Source organism: Salmo trutta, unplaced genomic scaffold (genome assembly GCF_901001165.1).
Source record: "Salmo trutta unplaced genomic scaffold, fSalTru1.1, whole genome shotgun sequence".
Classification (NCBI taxonomy): Eukaryota; Metazoa; Chordata; class Actinopteri; order Salmoniformes; family Salmonidae; genus Salmo; species Salmo trutta.
Window position 1 is genome coordinate 10,342 of NW_021823083.1, and position 19,659 is coordinate 30,000.

Here is a 19,659-nt window from a genome sequence, read left to right on the forward strand (position 1 = left end):
CCAGCTCTATTCTCTACACAGTTGTCTGCTTGTCTTAAACCAGCTCTATTCACCACACAGCTGTCTGCTTGTCTTAAACCAGCTGTATTCTCTACACTGCTATCTGCTTGTCTTAAACCAGCTCTATTCTCTGTAGAGCTGTCTGCTTGTCTTAAACCAGCTCTATTCTCTGTAGAGCTGTCTGCTTGTCTTAAACCAGCTCTATTCTCTGTAGAGCTGTCTGCTTGTCTTAAACCAGCTCTATTCTCTACACAGCTGTCTGCTTGTCTTAAACCAGCTCTATTCTCCACACAGCTGTCTGCATGTCTTAAACCAGCTCTATTTTCTACACAGCTGTCTGCTTGTCTTAAACCAGCTCTATTCTCTGTAGAGCTGTCTGCTTGTCTTAAACCAGCTCTATTCTCTGTAGAGCTGTCTGCTTGTCTTAAACCAGCTCTATTCTCCACACAGCTGTCTGCTTGTCTTAAACCAGCTCTATTCTCTGTAGAGCTGTCTGCTTGTCTTAAACCAGCTCTATTCTGGGTAGAGCTGTCTGCTTGTCTTAAACCAGCTCTATTCTCTACACAGCTGTCTGCTTGTCTTAAACCAGCTCTATTCTCCACACAGCTGTCTGCTTGTCTTAAACCAGCTCTATTCTGGGTAGAGCTGTCTGCTTGTCTTAAACCAGCTCTATTCTCTACACAGCTGTCTCCTTGTCTTAAACCAGCTGTATTCTCTGTATTACCCATGAAGACACACTAGTACTGCTCCAACTCTCCTGGGTATTCAGAAGCCACTAACATAACCTCTATTCAACATGCTACCTGCTGTTGTGTTAACATAATTAGAAGTTTGTTTAGCTAGCTCAACTAATTACCAGTTTCAAAATAGGTGAATCCTTGAATGAGATGAGGCCACTGTACCAAGGGAGGGACTAGGGAGGCTATAACATAAAAAAAAAAAATAGGGGCCATTTGGTTTAAAGTGTCCCTCTACTTTGCAGCCAGGACAGGTTGACCTGTAGGTCTGTAGCCCCGGGGTTCAAGGCTGGGTGTGTAGCTTTTAGATCTTGGGCACTGGCCAGTCAGGCAATTTCTACTAGCCGGGGTTGGCCTGCCTTCTACTGTCTACAGTCTAACATCTGTTCCATGCAATGTTTTCAGTGTGCTAGTTTGGCAAATTTAATTAGTTTGGTACATGTTTTACTAGTGTTAGCCTCAGGCTAAAGGGCGAGCTTAATTTCCATCCCTAGGTGACCTGGCTGGGTGTGGCTGCTGATTGCAGAAGATCACTCCAGATGACTCCAGGTTATAGAGGAATGAGGTTTAGTGACTGCTTTGAAAGAGTTTAACTTCGGGTCAGAGAGACTTTCCCCTTCTTGTCCTTTCAGGAATAGAATTTACCCCACCTCCGCCACAGCTACCCTGCACTGTCATCAACTACCCTTCCTTTTAATACCTCCAGCCACTCAGGTTGCAGTACTGTCTACAATTTAGCCTAGCACTTGATAATGTTAACGTGTAGGCCTAGCTAACTACAGATCTGATTACATACGAGCATAATGGTAACATTTGTGTACAGTTTTTGTTCACTGTCAAATCAAACTTTATTAGTTACATGCGCCAAATACAATAAGTGTAGACCTTACTGTGAAATGCTTACTGACAAGCCCTTAACCAACAATGCAGTTCAAGAAAGAGTTAAGAAAGTATTTAAAAAAAGAACAATAACGAGGCTATATACAGGGGGTACCGGTTAGTAACGAGACTATATACAGGGGGTACCGGTTAGTAACGAGACTATATACAGGGGGTACCGGTTAGTAACGAGACTATATACAGGGGGTACCGGTTAGTAACGAGGCTATATACAGGGGGTACCGGTTAGTAACGAGACTATATACAGGGGTACCGGTTAGAAACGAGGCTATATACAGGGGGTACCGGTTAGTAACGAGGCTATATACAGGGGGTACCGGTTAGTAACGAGGCTATATACAGGGGGTACCGGTTAGTAACGAGACTATATACAGGGGTACCGGTTAGAAACGAGGCTATATACAGGGGGTACCGGTTAGTAACAAGACTATATACAGGGGGTACCGGTTAGTAACGAGGCTATATACAGGGGGTACCGGTTAATAACGAGGCTATATACAGGGGGTACCGGTTAGTAACGAGACTATATACAGGGGGTACCGGTTAGTAACGAGGCTATATACAGGGGGTACCGGTTAGTAACTAGGCTATATACAGGGGGTACAGGTTAGTAACGAGGCTATATACAGGGGGTACCGGTTAGTAACGAGACTATATACAGGGGGTACCGGTTAGTAACGAGGCTATATACAGGGGATACCGGTTAGTAACGAGGCTATATACAAGGGGTACTGGTTAGTAACGAGGCTATATACAGGGGGTACTGGTTAGTAACGAGTCTATATACAGGGGTACTGGTACCGCGTCTATGTGCGGGTTTACAGGTTAGTCAAGGTAATTTGTAAGCTGTGTAAACTGTAAACTATTATAACTTCTCAAAGGGCTTAGTTTAAATGACAAATGAAGGTTCATGTAATAATATAGACAGTAAATGGCTTAGTGAAGAGGAAATGCTCACGGCTGCAATATAGCGTTCATGTGTAATTAGCCTCTTCAATGTGCTATTAATTAGCCTCTTCAATGTGCTATCCATTAGCCTCTTCAATGTGCTATCCATTAGCCTCTTCAATGTGCTATCCATTAGCCTCTTCAATGTGCTATCCATTAGCCTCTTCAATGTGCTATTCATTAGCCTCTTCAATGTGCTGTTCATTAGCCTCTTCAATGTGCTATTCATTATCCTCTTCAATGTGCTATCCATTAGCCTCTTCAATGTGCTATCCATTAGCCTCTTCAATGTGCTATCCATTAGCCTCTTCAATGTGCTATTCATTATCCTCTTCAATGTGCTATCCATTAGCCTCTTCAATGTGCTATCCATTAGCCTCTTCAATGTGCTATCCATTAGCCTCTTCAATGTGCTATCCATTAGCCTCTTCAATGTGCTGTCCATTAGCCCCTTCAATGTGCTATTCATTAGCCTCTTCAATGTGCTATTCATTAGCCTCTTCAATGTGCTGTTCATTAGCCTCTTCAATGTGCTATCCATTAGCCTCTTCAATGTGCTGTCCATTAGCCCCTTCAATGTGCTATTCATTAGCCTCTTCAATGTGCTGTTCATTAGCCTCTTCAATGTGCTATTCATTAGCCTCTTCAATGTGCTATTCATTAGCCTCTTCAATGTGCTGTTCATTAGCCTCTTCAATGTGCTGTTCATTAGCCTCTTCAATGTGCTATCCATTAGCCTCTTCAATGTGCTATTCATTATCCTCTTCAATGTGCTGTTCATTAGCCTCTTCAATGTGCTATTCATTAGCCTCTTCAGTGTGCTATCCATTAGCCTCTTCAATGTGCTGTCCATTAGCCTCTTCAATGTGCTATTCATTAGCCTCTTCAATGTACTATCCATTAGCCTCTTCAATGTGCTATCCATTAGCCTCTTCAATGTGCTATTCATTAGCCTCTTCAATGTGCTATCCATTAGCCTCTTCAATGTGCTATTCATTAGCCTCTTCAATGTACTATCCATTAGCCTCTTCAATGTGCTATTCATTAGCCTCTTCAATGTGCTATCCATTAGCCTCTTCAATGTGCTATTCATTATCCTCTTCAATGTGCTGTTCATTAGCCTCTTCAATGTGCTATTCATTAGCCTCTTCAGTGTGCTATCCATTAGCCTCTTCAATGTGCTGTCCATTAGCCTCTTCAATGTGCTATTCATTAGCCTCTTCAATGTACTATCCATTAGCCTCTTCAATGTGCTATCCATTAGCCTCTTCAATGTGCTATTCATTAGCCTCTTCAATGTGCTATCCATTAGCCTCTTCAATGTGCTATTCATTAGCCTCTTCAATGTACTATCCATTAGCCTCTTCAATGTACTGTCCATTAGCCTCTTCAATGTGCTATTCATTATCCTCTTCAATGTACTATTCATTAGCCTCTTCAATGTACTATCCATTAGCCTCTTCAATGTGCTGTTCAATAGCCTCTTCAATGTACTATTCATTTCTTGTTTTTTTGTTATCAGGATGTTGCTCTGCATTAGTCCTTTCTTGAGGATAGAGTTTATAGTAAAAGTGCAGGCCTTGAAAATATCAGAAAGTGTTGTTTACTGTTTTACATGAGCAAATATCTGCTCTTCTTGGCTGCATCTACATTAGACTACAGGTTCAGCTAGTAGACTTCAGTTCCGTTCAGCATTTATAGCATTTAAGGACATTAGAATGTACTAGTCTGTGTGGATATTCAGAGCTACGTCTTGTCACTTTGAATTGTTCTGTACAACAGAGAAGTGGATAATGTATCAAATCAGAAGTGTTTTTACCTTAGAAAATGATAGGACTAACTGAAATGTGCAGTAAAGTTGATATAAATCAGGTTGCATTGAAAGCAATCACTGTATTAAATGTCCCGATTGTATAGAATGGAATGAACTGAGTGAGCTGTATTAACTGTACTGATTGTATTGAATGGAATGAACTGAGTGAGCTGTATTAACTGTACTGATTGTATTGAATGGAATGAACTGAGTGAACTGTATTAACTGTACCGATTGTATTGAATGGAATGAACTGAGTGAACTGTATTAACTGTACTGACTGTATTGAATGGAATGAACTGAGTGAGCTGTTTGTCTGTCTTAGCAGAGAGAGAGAGGTAGTCAAGGAGATGGGTGTGGACTCAACACCCCAGGTATTGGACAGGTAGCTCCTTAGACCCCTCCTCCTCTCAACCCCCCCCCCCCCCCCAGTATATATCTCCTTCCCATAGATTCCTATAGAGACTCTTTGCCTGTCCTGTTCTGTTGTCATCCATAGTCCTCATAGCCACTCACTCATTCAGACTGAGACAGGGACCAGAAGTGTAGATTCATCCTGGAGTCTGTGGAGCACACAGCAGCAGTACTGCTCAACCTCAGCGCCAACATGTTGTATTTGGAGACGGGGACGCCCACGTCATACAGCGAGGTAAGAGCCAGGGAGGAGGCTCCTACTGGGGCATCAGGGACCGCTAACGTCTCCTTGGCTTCATGGAGCTTCTGGAGCTCCATGGTGGGACTGGTGAAATGCTAAATATATCAATACTTTATAGTACTGTTACTGCCATTTTTATATTTTATATATTTTCACCCCATGAAATCTTTTTGATGTGATTCGGTGTCGGAGTTTATTGGCGGCTTAGGGCTTAGTGGTGGTATAGGGGCTTTAACATAAAGAAGGAATTTGAAAAAGTTGAAATAGTTAAAAACAAAGTGATTATTTTAAATCTGTCTGTGGCACTCACAGACAAACAAATGGAGAAAGATGTTTAGGCAGCAGATGACTTTTCGTTTGTGTTTCGATTCAGTGGCTTTGTATGTGTTTGTCTGCGTGTGTGCGGGGTTGTGTGTGTGTGTGTGTGTGTGTGTGTGTGTGTGTGTGTGTGTGTGTGCGTGCGTGCGTGCGTGCGTGTGTGTGTGTGTGTGTGCAGGGGAATGTAAACACCTGGAGTGTTTGTTAAATAGTGGAAGAGGCGCTATATGAAATGGCTGCTCTGCTCCGATACCCTGTCCTGCTGAGATGTGGCCCTGGACTCTGCCATTAGCCCTGTTAACATCTGAAATCAGAACTACTGACTCACCATGTTTCCATTAGTTCCAGTAGTTCCATTAACTCCATTAGCTCCATTAGCTCCAATAGTTCCATTAGTTCCAGTAGTTCCATTATCTCCAATAGCTCCAGTAGTTCCATTATCTCCAATAGTTCCATTAGCTCCATTATCTCCAATAGCTCCAGTAGTTCCATTATCTCCAATAGCTCCAGTAGTTCCATTAGCTCCAATAGTTCCATTAGCTCCATTAGCTACAATGGTTCCATTAGCTCCAATAGTTCCATCAGCTCCAATAGTTCAATTAGCTCCAATAGTTCCATTAGCTCCAATAGTTCCATTAGCTCCAATAGTTCCAATAACTCCAGTAGTTCTAATAGCTCCAATAGTTCTAATAGTTCCAGTAGTTCCAATAGCTCCAATAGTTCCAATAGTTCTAATAGTTCCAGTAGTTCCAATTGCTCCAGTAGTTCCATTAGCTCCAGTAGTTCCATTAGCTTCAATAGCTCAGATAGTTACTATTGCTCCAATAGTTCCATTAGCTCCAATAGTTCCATTAGCTCCAGTAGCTCCAGTAGTTCCAAATGCTCCAGTAGTTCCATTTGCTCCAATAGTTCCAGTAGCTCCAATAGTTCCATTAGCGCCATTAGTTCCATTAGCTCCAATAGTTCCAGTAGCTCCAGTAGTTCCAAATGCTCCAGTAGTTCCATTAGTTCCATTAGCTCCAATAGTTCCATTAGCTCCAGTAATTCCATTAGTTCCAATAGTTCCATTAGCTCCAATAGTTCCAAATATTCCAATAGTTCGATAAGCTCCAGTATTTCCATTAGCTCTAAAAGTTCCATTAGCTCCAATAGTTCCATTAGCTCCAATAGTTCCATTAGCTCCAGTAGTTCCATTAGTTCCAATAGTTCCATTAGCTCCAATACTTCCAAATGCTCCAATAGTTCCATTAGCTCCAGTATTTCAATTAGCTCCAAAAGTTCCATTAGCTCCAATAGTTCCATTAGCTCCAGTAGTTCCATTAGCTCCAATAGCTCCAATAGTTACTATTGTTCCAATAGTTCCATTAGCTCCAATAGTTCCATTAGCTCCAATAGTTCCAGTAGCTCCAGTAGTTCCAAATGCTCCAGTAGTTCCATTTGCTCCAATAGTTCCAGTAGCTCCAATAGTTCCATTAGCTCCAATAGTTCCAGTAGCTCCAGTAGTTCCAAATGCTCCAGTAGTTCCATTTGCTCCAATAGTTCCAGTAGCTCCAATAGTTCCATTAGCTCCAATAGCTCCAGTAGCTCCAGTAGTTCCAAATGCTCCAATAGCTCCATTAGCTCCAATAGCTCCATTAGCTCCAGTTGTTCCATTAGCTCCAATGGTTCCATTAGCTCCAATAGGTACAATAGTTCCATTAGCTCCAATACTTCCATTAGCTCCAATAGTTCCAGTAGTTCCATTAGCTCCATTAGTTCCATTAGCTCCATTAGTTCCATTAGCTCCAATAGCTCCATTAGCTCCAATAGCTCCATTAGCTCCAATAGCTCCATTAGCTCCAGTAGTTCCATTAGCTCCAATGGTTCCATTAGCTCCAATAGGTACAATAGTTCCATTAGCTCCAATACTTCCATTAGCTCCAATAGTTCCAGTAGTTCCATTAGCTCCATTAGTTCCATTAGCTCCATTAGTTCCATTAGCTCCAATAGCTCCATTAGCTCCAATAGCTCCATTAGCTCCAATAGCTCCATTAGCTCCAGTAGTTCCATTAGCTCCAATGGTTCCATTAGCTCCAATAGGTACAATAGTTCCATTAGCTCCAATACTTCCATTAGCTCCAATAGTTCCAGTAGTTCCATTAGCTCCATTAGTTCCATTAGCTCCAGTAGTTCCATTAGCTCCAATAGTTCCATTATCTCCAATAGTTCCATTAGCTCCAGCAGTTCCATTAGTTCCAAAAGTTCCAAATGCTCCAATAGTTCCATTAGCTACAATGGTTCCATTAGCTCCAATAGTTCCATTAGCTCCAATAGTTCAATTAGCTCCAATAGTTCCATTAGCTCCAATAGTTCCATTAGCTCCAATAGTTCCAATAACTCCAGTAGTTCTAATAGCTCCAATAGTTCTAATAGTTCCAGTAGTTCCAATAGCTCCAATAGTTCCAATAGTTCTAATAGTTCCAGTAGTTCCAATTGCTCCAGTAGTTCCATTAGCTCCAGTAGTTCCATTAGCTTCAATAGCTCAGATAGCTACTATTGCTCCAATAGTTCCATTAGCTCCAATAGTTCCATTAGCTCCAGTAGCTCCAGTAGTTCCAAATGCTCCAGTAGTTCCATTTGCTCCAATAGTTCCAGTAGCTCCAATAGTTCCATTAGCGCCATTAGTTCCATTAGCTCCAATAGTTCCAGTAGCTCCAGTAGTTCCAAATGCTCCAGTAGTTCCATTAGTTCCATTAGCTCCAATAGTTCCATTAGCTCCAGTAATTCCATTAGTTCCAATAGTTCCATTAGCTCCAATAGTTCCAAATGCTCCAATAGTTCGATAAGCTCCAGTATTTCCATTAGCTCTAAAAGTTCCATTAGCTCCAATAGTTCCATTAGCTCCAATAGTTCCATTAGCTCCAGTAGTTCCATTAGTTCCAATAGTTCCATTAGCTCCAATACTTCCAAATGCTCCAATAGTTCCATTAGCTCCAGTATTTCAATTAGCTCCAAAAGTTCCATTAGCTCCAATAGTTCCATTAGCTCCAATAGTTCCATTAGCTCCAATAGTTCCAGTAGCTCCAGTAGTTCCAAATGCTCCAGTAGTTCCATTTGCTCCAATAGTTCCAGTAGCTCCAATAGTTCCATTAGCTCCAATAGTTCCAGTAGCTCCAGTAGTTCCAAATGCTCCAGTAGTTCCATTTACTCCAATAGTTCCAGTAGCTCCAATAGTTCCATTAGCTCCAATAGTTCCAGTAGCTCCAATAGTTCCATTAGCTCCAATAGCTCCAGTAGCTCCAGTAGTTCCCAATGCTCCAGTAGTTCCATTTGCTCCAATAGTTCCAGTAGCTCCAATAGTTCCATTAGCTCCAATAGTTCCAGTAGCTCCAGTAGTTCCAAATGCTCCAGTAGTTCCATTTGCTCCAATAGTTCCAGTAGCTCCAATAGTTCCATTAGCTCCAATAGTTCCAGTAGCTCCAATAGTTCCATTAGCTCCAATAGTTCCAGTAGCTCCAGTAGTTCCAAATGCTCCAGTTGTTCCATTAGCTCCAATAGTTCCAGTAGCTCCAATAGTTCCATTAGCTCCAGTAGTTCCATTAGCTCCAGTAGTTCCAGTAGCTCCAATAGTTCCATTAGCTCCAATAGTTCCATTAGCTCCAATAGTTCCAAATGCTCCAATAGTTCCATTACCTCCAATAGTTCCATTAGTTCCAATAGTTCCAATAGCTCCAATAGTTCCAAATGCTCCAGTAGTTCCATTAGCTCCAATAGATTCCATTAGTTCCAATAGTTCCATTAGTTCAAATAGTTCCATTAGCTCCAATAGATTCCATTAGTTCCAATAGTTCCATTAGTTCCAATAGTTCCATTAGCTCCAGTAGTTCCATTAGTTCCAATAGTTCCAAATGCTCCAATAGTTCCATTAGCTCCAGTATTTCCATTAGCTCCAATAGTTCCATTAGCTCCAATAGCTCCAGTAGTTCCATTAGTTCCATTAGCTCCAATAGCTCCATTAGCTCCAATAGCTCCATTAGCTCCAGTAGTTCCATTAGCTCCAGTAGTTCCAGTAGCTCCAATAGCTCCATTAGCTCCAATAGCTCCATTAGCTCCAGTAGTTCCATTAGCTCCAATGGTTCCATTAGCTCCAATAGTTACAATAGTTCCATTAGCTCCAATACTTCCATTAGCTCCAATAGTTCCAGTAGTTCCATTAGCTCCATTAGTTCCATTAGCTCCAGTAGTTCCATTAGCTCCAATAGTTCCATTATCTCCAATAGTTCCATTAGCTCCAGCAGTTCCATTAGTTCCAAAAGTTCCAAATGCTTCAATAGTTCCATTAGCTCCAGTATTTCCATTAGCTCCAATAGTTCCATTAGCTCCAATAGTTCCATTAGCTCCAGTAGTTCCATTAGCTACAATGGTTCCATTAGCTACAATGGTTCCATTAGCTGCAATAGTTACAATAGTTCCATTAGCTCCAATAGTTCTATTAGCTCCAATAGTTCCAGTAGTTCCATTAGCTCCATTAGTTCCATTAGCTCCAATAGTTCCATTAGCTCCAGTAGTTCCATTAGCTCCAATAGTTCCATTAGCTCCATTAGCTCCAATAGTTCCATTAGCTCCATTAGCTACAATGGTTCCATTAGCTCCAATAGTTCCATTAGCTCCAATAGTTCCATTAGCTCCAATAGTTCCATTAGCTCCAATAGTTCCATTAGCTCCAATAGTTCCAATAGTTCCAAAAGTTCCAATAGTTCTAATAGTTCCAGTAGTTCCAATTGCTCCAGTAGTTCCATTAGCTCCAGTAGTTCCATTAGCTCCAATAGCTCCAATAGTTACTATTGCCCCAATAGTTCCATTAGCTCCAATTGTTCCAGTAGCTCCAGTAGTTCCAGTAGCTCCAGTAGTTCCGAATGCTCCAATAGTTTCATTAGCTCCAATAGTTCTAGTAGCTCCAGTAGTTCCAAATGCTCCAGTAGTTCCATTTGCTCCAATAGTTCCATTAGTTCCAATAGTTCCATTAGCTCCAGTAGTTCCATTAGTTCCAATGGTTCCATTAGCTCCAATAGTTCCAAATGCTCCAATAGTTCGATAAGCTCCAGTATTTCCATTAGCTCTAAAAGTTCCATTAGCTCCAGTAGTTCCAGTAGCTCCAGTAGTTCCAAATGCTCCAATAGTTCCATTAGCTCCAGTATTTCAATTAGCTCCAAAAGTTCCATTAGCTCCAATAGTTCCATTAGCTCCAATAGTTCCATTAGCTCTAGTAGTTCCAGTAGCTCCAATAGTTCCATTAGCTCCATCAGTTCCATTAGCTCCAATAGCTCCATTAGCTCCAATAGCTCCATTAGCTCCAGTAGTTCCATTAGCTCCAATAGTTCCATTAGCTACAATGGTTCCATTAGCTCCAATAGTTACAATAGTTCCATTAGCTCCAATACTTCCATTAGCTCCAATAGTTCCAGTAGTTCCATTAGCTCCATTAGTTCCATTAGCTCCAATAGTTCCATTAGTTCCAATAGTTCCATTAGCTCCAATACTTCCATTAGTTCCAGTAGTTCCATTAGCTCCAATACTTCCAGTATTTCCATTTGCTCCATTAGTTCCAGTAGCTCCAATAGTTCCAAATGCTCCAGTAGTTCCAAATGCTCCAGTAGTTCCATTAGCTCCAATAGATTCCATTCGTTCCAATAGTTCCATTAGTTCCATTAGCTCCATTAGCTCCAATAGTTCCATTAGCTCCAATAGTTCCCTTAGTTCCAATAGTTCCATTAGCTCCAATAGTTCCATTAGCTCCATTAGCTCCAATGGTTCCATTAGCTCCAATAGTTCCATTAGCTCCAATAGTTCCAGTAGTTCCATTAGCTCCATTAGTTCCATTAGCTCCAGTAGTTCCATTAGCTCCATTAGTTCCATTAGCTCCAATACTTCCATTAGCTCCAATAGTTCCAGTAGTTCCAATAGTTCCAAATGCTCCAGTAGTTCCATTAGCTCCATTAGCTCCATTAGTTCCATTAGCTCCAATAGTTCCATTAGTTCCAATAGTTCCATTAGCTCCAATAGTTCCATTAGTTCCAATAGTTCCATTAGCTCCAATAGTTCCATTAGTTCCAATAGTTTCATTAGCTCCAATAGTTCCATTAGTTTCTATAGCTCCAATAGTTACTTTAGCTCTAATAGTTCCATCATGGTTTTAATGGTTTTAACATTTATTAGACAAGACTATGAGGGTTCATTAATTAAGGCATGGATTGCATTGCTTTGCTGTGATTTTAGGCTTTGATTTTATTTGATTACCTAATTGTTGAATTACAGAAATGTAAATTAATATAATAATCTCTGATTCGTCTCCCCAAATTGTCTTTCAACTTTATTGTTTGAGTTTGTCTTGTGTATTTCTGAGTTTGATTTCTTTTGGAGACAGTAGATAAAATGGTGGTTGTGATTGAGGGGTGGATCTGGAGATGGGAGCTGTGATTTGATGAGCATTGTGGAGCAGAGGTGGATTCACGTGTTGTTTATGAACAGGAAAATGTCCCTTGGTATGGATACAATATAGCCTAAAATAATGTATCATAGTTCAAGATGGTTAAATGGAATAATGTAAAGAACGTAAAATGTTTGTATGAGTAAGCTACATGAGGATCACTAAAATGATTTATTTTGGGTTGTCCAAAATGGAGCCACTATATAATTTACTGGAAACAGAAATGTAGGGTTTACAGATGTTTTGGCAGTTAGAATTACAGGTGTGACATAGGCATTAAATAAGGGTCTATTCTCTGCTAAAATAACCATCTGGAAAAGCAAATAATACCTTCTGGTCTTCGAGAAAGAAATGACATGATAGAAAGTTATCCATGTTCTTTTTTCCTAATGACAGATAATGGTCGTGACAACTAGCGACTATCATTTAGTCAGTAAGGGTTTTGTTTGTTTATTTATGATTATATAATCCCTTTCAAATATCGCTTCACTTTCAGCAAGTCAAATCATTTTTGTCGAGGCTAGAATATACTTGTATTACAGTCCTACCTAACGTCAATCTTTCTGAATTTCAGTCACATTTCTTTTATCTTCATAGTTTTATGAAAATTGTCATTAAGATATTTTTGTAATATGCTTTTTGTGCAGTTGAACAGTTCAGAACTGTCTGCTAATGACACTAAACATAAAGGACAGTGTGTTTATTTGTTTGCATGTTTATTGGTTCCATTAGTTTGTCTGTAAAGATGACAGTCTGGCGTGATGACAGTCTGGTGTGATGACAGTCTGGTGTGATGACAGTCTGGCGTGATGACAGTTTCCTGGTGTGATGACAGTCTGGTGTGATGACAGTCTCCCGGTGTGATGACAGTCTGGTGTGATGACAGTCTGGTGTGATGACAGTCTCCCGGTGTGATGACAGTCTGGCGTGATGACAGTCTGGCGTGATGACAGTTTCCTGGTGTGATGACAGTCTGGTGTGATGACAGTCTCCTGGTGTGATGACAGTCTCCTGGTGTGATGACAGTCTCCTGGTGTGATGACAGTCTGGTCTGATGACAGTCTCCTGGTGTGATGACAGTCTGGTCTGATGACAGTCTGGTCTGATGACAGTCTCCTGGTGTGATGACAGTCTGGTGTGATGACAGTCTCCTGTTGTGATGACAGTCTCCTGGTGTGATGACAGTCTGGTGGGATGACAGTCTGGTGTGATCAATCAAATGTATTTATATAGCCCTTCTTACATCAGCTGATGTCACAAAGTGCTGTACAGAAATCCTGCCTAAAACCCCAAACAGCATGCAATGCAGGTGTAGAAGCACGGTGGCTAGGAAAAACTCCCTAGAAAGGCCAGAACCTAGGAAGAAACCTAGAGAGGAACCAGGCTATGAGGGGTGGCCAGTCCTCTTCTGGCTGTGCCGGGTGGAGATTATAACAGAACATGGCCAAGATGTTCAAATGTTCATAGATGACCAACAGGGTCAAATAATAATAATCACAGTGGTTGTAGAGGGTGAAACAGGTCAGCACCTCAGGAGTAAATGTCAGTTGGCTTTTCATAGCCGATCATTCAGAGTATCTCTACCGCTCCTGCTGTCTCTAAAGAGTTGAAAACAGCACGTCTGGGACAGGTAGCACGTCCGGTGAACAGGTCAGGGTTCCATAGCCGCAGGCAGAACAGTTGAAACTGGAGCAGCAGTACGACCAGGTGGACTGGGGACAGCAAGGAGTCATCAGGCCAGGTAGTCCTGAGGCATGGTCCTAGGGCTCAGGTCCTCAGAGAGAAAGAGACAGAGAGAGAGAGAGTGAGAGAGAGCAAGAGAGAGAGAGAGAGCGAAAGAGAGAGAATTAGAGAGAGCATACTTAAATTCACACAGGACACCGGATAAGACAGGAGAAATACTCCACATATAACAGACTGACCCCGACACATAAACTATTGAGGCATAAATACTGGAGGCTGAGACAGGAGAAGTCGGGAGACACTGTGGCCCCGTCCGACGATACCCCTGGACAGGGTCAAACAGGCAGGATATAGCCCCACCCACTTTGCCAAAGCACAGCCCCCACACCACTAGAGGGATATCTTCAACCCCCAACTTACCATCCTGAGACAAGGCCGAGTATGCTGAGATCTAAGACCCCCATTTTGTTGGGTTTTAATCTGGGGTCAGTTCACCACTCTTGCTCACAATAGGGCTTTGCAAAATAGAGGGGAAAAAATGAGTTCCATTATTTTTTATCCAGTCACACAAGACTGACTGTACTTAGGAAAAGCTACAGTGCTTCTATGATAAGAGGAATATTGAAAGAGAACTTTGGCGGAATTCAATATTTTTCCCAAGGGGTTTGGAGACTATAAGATGTCTCATAGATATTCACATCCACATCTTTGGTTTGGAATGTTCTCACAGACGTGTCATTTCCTTGAGAAGAGACAGAAATAATTTGCATATAAGTAACAGGAAGAACAGGGGGTATGTGATCAACAGGAGTAGAGGAGCATTCACAAAACGATCATACCAGTTAGCCTAAGAACAGTATTTACTTAACGGTTTATTTAAGATTATAAACTGGGTGGTTCGAGCCTTGAATACTAATTGGCTGACAGCCATGGTATATAAGACCGTATACCACGGATATGACAAAACATTTATTTTTACTGCTCTAATTATGTTCGTAACCAGTTGCTAGTAGCAATATGGCACCTTGGGGGTTTGTGATACTATATGGCCAATATACGAAGGCTAAGGGCTGTATCCAGGAACTCCGCGATGCGTCGTGCCTAAGAACAGCCTTTAGCCGTGGTATATTGGCCATATACCACACCCCCTCGGGCCTTATTGCTTAAATGAACGATCGTGCATATTGTGACGTTAACTAAGTGTTCTAAATAATGTTGCTGGAGAACTTTTATTGTGAAGTCGTAAATAAAACTTCTCTGGTATCTAACCTGCCATCTCCTTTAGGATCCCTGATGGTTTCTCAGATGGCAGCAAAACTCTTTTAAATTTAGTGAGTGGTGGGTATTAAAGCGTGGGGTCTCTCTTTCCACCTACATCCCCTCTGGCTTCGTCCCGAATTGTACCCTATTCCCTATATAGTGCACTACTTTTGACCTGAGTCCATAGGGTGGCAGGTAGCCCAGCGGTTAAGAGCGAGGGGCCAGTAACCGAATGGTCGCTGGTTGGAATCCCCGAGCCAACTCAGTGAAAAATCTGCCAATGTGTCCTTGAGCGAGGCACTTAATCCCAATGGCTCCTGTAAGTCCCTCTGGATAAGAGTGTCTGCTAAATGACGTAAAATGTTCAAATGTAGCCCATGGTTTAAAAATGTGTTGAGAACAGGGTGGCATTTGGGAAGCAGATCCCAATGTGAGGTATCAGGTTCTACCCCTTCTCCAGGGAGGTTCCGCGTCAGATTGCGGTGGGCCATTCGCTGCTGTTTAGTCGCCACTCCTAATTGCTTTAATGGTGTGTTGCATGTTGATAAAATTCCATGTTCTGCCCACCCCGGCAGGTATATATGAGGTGTAGATAGATTAGACACTCTGTCAGTCTCCTACCCAGTCAGCACAGACCTACAGTCCCCCCCACCCTGCTAGCTCTGTTAATTTACATTTTAGTCATTTAGCAGACACTCTTATCCAGAGCGACTTATAGTAGTGAGTGCATACATTTCATACATTTTTTTTGTACTGGCCCCCCCGTGGGAGTCGAACCCACAACCCTGGCGTTGCACACACCATGCTCTACCAACTGAGCCACAGGGCAGGTTAATGCCCCTCCCTCCCCCTGGTCACTCACCACCACCCAGGGGACTGACCCAAGGTCCACAGGGCAGGTTAATGCCCCTCCCTCCCCCTGGTCACTCACCACCACCCAGGGGACTGACCCAAGGTCCACAGGGCAGGTTAATGCCCCTCCCTCCCCCTGGTCACTCACCACCACCCAGGGGACTGACCCAAGGTCCACAGGGCAGGTTAATGCCCCTCCCTCCCCCTGGTCACTCACCACCACCCAGGGGACTGACCCAAGGTCCACAGGGCAGGTTAATGCCCCTCCCTCCCCCTGGTCACTCACCACCACCCAGGGGACTGACCCAAGGTCCACAGGTGCAGGTCAGAAAAGATGAGAGGCTGGAATGGCAGTTATCCCCCCCCCCATCTCTCCTCTATTCCCCTGTCATTTACAGGCAGTTCAAAGTACTTGAGGTGATCAATTGCCTCATGCTCATAAAACTATCAGCTATTGTAAAGAGAATAAATCAGATTACTGACCTCCCCTGTCTCTGTACTTTCTCCTGTTGGTAATGAGTTAGTAAGAGTTGAAGAAGCAGCAGCTCTCTCTCTCTCTCTCTCTCTCTCTCTCTCTCTCTCTCTCTCTCTCTCTCTCTCTCTCTCTCTCTCTGCCATAATCTTCCAGAAGACGTGATAATGAGTCATTGATCCAAACCATATAAATATAATCTATTGAAAGGGCTTGGAACTGCTTACTCTGGTAATTTGACTGTTTGATTCATTATATTTCTATGTAGGAAGCTCTAGGGCAGAAGCTCTAGGGCAGGAAGCTCTAGGGCAGGAAGCTCTAGGGCAGGAAGCTCTAGGGCAGGAAGCTCTAGGGCAGAAGCTCTAGGGCAGGAAGCTCTAGGGCAGAAGCTCTAGGGCAGGAAGCTCTAGGGCAGGAAGCTCTAGGGTAGGAAGCTCTAGGGCAGGAAGCTCTAGGGTAGGAAGCTCTAGGGCAGGAAGCTCTAGGGCAGGAAGCTCTAGGGCAGAAGTAGTAGATTTCCCGTTTACTCATTTCTTGACAGAACAAAGTTACCAGTAAAAGTAAATCTGATTGGTCAACATGTGGAATAATGTAGAGGACTACTGTACTGGATCTCAGACGTATCTGATTGGTTAGAATCCTCACCCTAAATAGCCTATAGAAACTCACGATCCTGGAACTATGGCGACTGATCGATGAGGAGAGTGGTAAAATACTTATTTTTTATTTTTTTTAAACTGTCATAAGAACGTCACTGCTTCTACATTACATGTCTAGTATGTACCAATCCGAATAGTTCTAGTGATACAGAGGTCACTGTGGATAACAAGATGCAGTAACGCTGCTGACTTTTTAAATAAGACCTTCTGCTGTTTGTATGTGAAGAATCCCTGATATGCGTCTCTCTCCGCATAATCAACATCGTTTGGATTCCTGCTGAGGAATCAACAGGCTATCACTCTGAACAGTCCAGGGTAGCTCTTCCCAAATGGCACCCTTCTCCCTATGTGGTTGTGTGAACAGTCCAGGGTAGCTCTTCCCAAATGGCACCCTTCTTCCCTATGTGGTTGTGTGCACTACTTTTTAACAGATCTCTATGGGCTTGTGTCCTATGGAACGTTGTCCCCCCTCCCCCATGACAGCCGCCCTATGGACCCTGGTCAAAAGTAGTGCACTACCCTATGGACCCTGGTCAAAAGTAGTGCACTACCCTATGGACCCTGGTCAAAAGTAGTTCACTACCCTAAGGACCCTTGTCAAAAGTAGTGCACTACCCTATGGACCCTGGTCAAAAGTAGTGCACTACCCTATGGACCCTGGTTAAAAGTAGTGCACTACCCTATGGACCCTGGTCAAAAGTAGTGCACTACATAAGGAACATTGTACCATTTAGGACTCGTCTAGTTTTCCCTAACGGGCTGAAATGTTGAAATGCTGACTCCAGAATCTACCTGCCTGCCTTAGACAAAGAAACATCCCCCGAGACCTGGAACAGAACAGACTGCCTTCCATCTGAGCAGCCACCATTTCACCAGCTTTATTAAAGGCTTTTGAGGACATCAAGGAGTTTGATTTACTGTGACTGTGTCCAAAATTACATCTTAATCCCTATTGGCCTCAGAGGGCTAGGAGCAGGACGGCTGTAAACAGAAGGAATTTTTAAGAGCAGTTAAAGTGGTGATTAAATGGCTGCTGTGTTACAGTGGAATCAGACCTGATTAAAAGGAAGAGGAGAGAAGAGGAGAGGAGAGGAGAGGAGAGAAGAGGAGAGAAGAGGAGAGAAGAGGAGAGGAGAGAAGAGGAGAGGAGAGGAGAGAAGAGGAGAGAAGAGGAGAGAAGAGGAGGGAAGAGGAGGGAAGAGGAGGGAAGAGGAGAGAAGAGGAGAGAAGAGGAGAGGAGAGGAGAGAAGAGGAGAGAAGAGGAGAGAAGAGGAGAGGAGAGAAGAGGAGGGAAGAGGAGAGAAGAGGAGGGAAGAGGAGGGAAGAGGAGGGAAGAGGAGAGAAGAGGAGGGAAGAGGAGAGAAGAGGAGAGAAGAGGAGAGGAGAGAAGAGGAGGGAAGAGGAGAGAAGAGGAGAGAAGAGGAGAGGAGGGAAGAGGAGAGAAGAGGAGAGGAGAGAAGAGGAGAGGAGGGAAGAGGAGAGGAGAGAAGAGGAGAGAAGAGGAGAGGAGAGAAGAGGAGAGGAGAGGAGAGGAGAGGAGAGGAGAGAAGAGGAGAGGAGAGAAGAGGAGAGAAGAGGAGAGGAGAGAAGAGGAGAGGTGAGGAGAGGAGAGAAGAGGAGGGAAGAGGAGAGGAGAGGAGAGGAGGGAAGAGGAGAGGAGAGAAGAGGAGAGGAGAGGAGAGGAGAGGAGAGAAGAGGAGAGGAGAGAAGAGGAGAGGAGAGGAGAGAAGAGGAGAGAAGAGGAGAGGAGAGAAGAGGAGAGGAGAGGAGAGGAGAGAAGAGGAGGGAAGAGGAGAGAAGAGGAGAGGAGAGGAGAGGAGAGGAGAGGAGAGGAGAGGAGAGGAGAGGAGAGGAGAGAAGAGGAGAGGAGAGAGAGAGAGGAGAGGAGAGGAGAGAAGAGGAGAGGAGAGGAGAGGAGAGAAGAGGAGAGGAGAGAAGAGGAGGGAAGAGGAGAGAAGAGGAGAGGAGAGGAGAGGAGAGAAGAGGAGAGGAGAGGAGAGGAGGCCCGAGTCTCTTTTAAAGTGTTGATAGCTTCCCCTTCCACTCAATTAAACCATCTGACTGTAGGTGAATGTTTTTTGGTTGACTTGTTTGACTTTCGTCTTCCTTCGGTTTTTTTTCTCATTCCTGATCCGTTCATTCTTCACCCTTGATGTCTTCATTCTTTCCAGAAATATAATATAAGTAGACTTCTCATATCCCTCTTTGTATGAAATGAACAATCATCATCTTATCGTGTCATGTCATCCACCTCCAGTCTTTCTCTCCACCCCTACAGGGCTTTGATGTTTAATCTGCGGTTTCTGGCCAGCATCTGGCTATTCATTAAAATGATCATTTGCCTTCTGTGATAATTAGTGGCTGTCAGGTAACTGCTAGTGAAAACACTCACTCACTCACCCACGTACACGCGCACACACACCCACCCACGTACACGCGCACACGCGCACACGCACACACACACATAAATAAATCCCTCCATAATTCAGTACTTTGGACCAGGACCCACAGTAATGCACTAAACAGGGAACAGGTTGTTATTTGGGACACAGTCCAGGTAGGGAGGTAGGAAGGAGGCAGGGTCCCTGTAGGAGAGCTGGAGCATCTTACACCAGAACACCACCACCCTAAATCACCATTTATTTATGCCAGCCCTAGTACTGATATACCCCTGGTCTGAATCATGACATATGAGAACATGAAAGGGAAGGATACCTAGTCAGTACAACTGAATGCCTTCAACTGAAATGTGTCTTCCTCATTTAACCGTCTGAATCAGAGAGGTGCGGGGGGGCTGCCTTAATCGACATCCACGTCATCGGCGCCCCGGGGAACAGTGGGTTAACTGCTTTGTTCAGGGGGCAGAACGACAGATTTGTACCTTGTCAGCTCAGGG

At 43.4% G+C, this 19,659-nt stretch overlaps 1 pseudogene; it reads left to right on the plus strand.

The window, feature by feature from the left end:
* Positions 1-4,859: 4,859 nt before the first annotated feature.
* LOC115188800 (tumor protein 63 pseudogene) overlaps positions 4,860-19,659 on the plus strand; it is a 20,855-nt pseudogene continuing 6,055 nt past the window's right edge.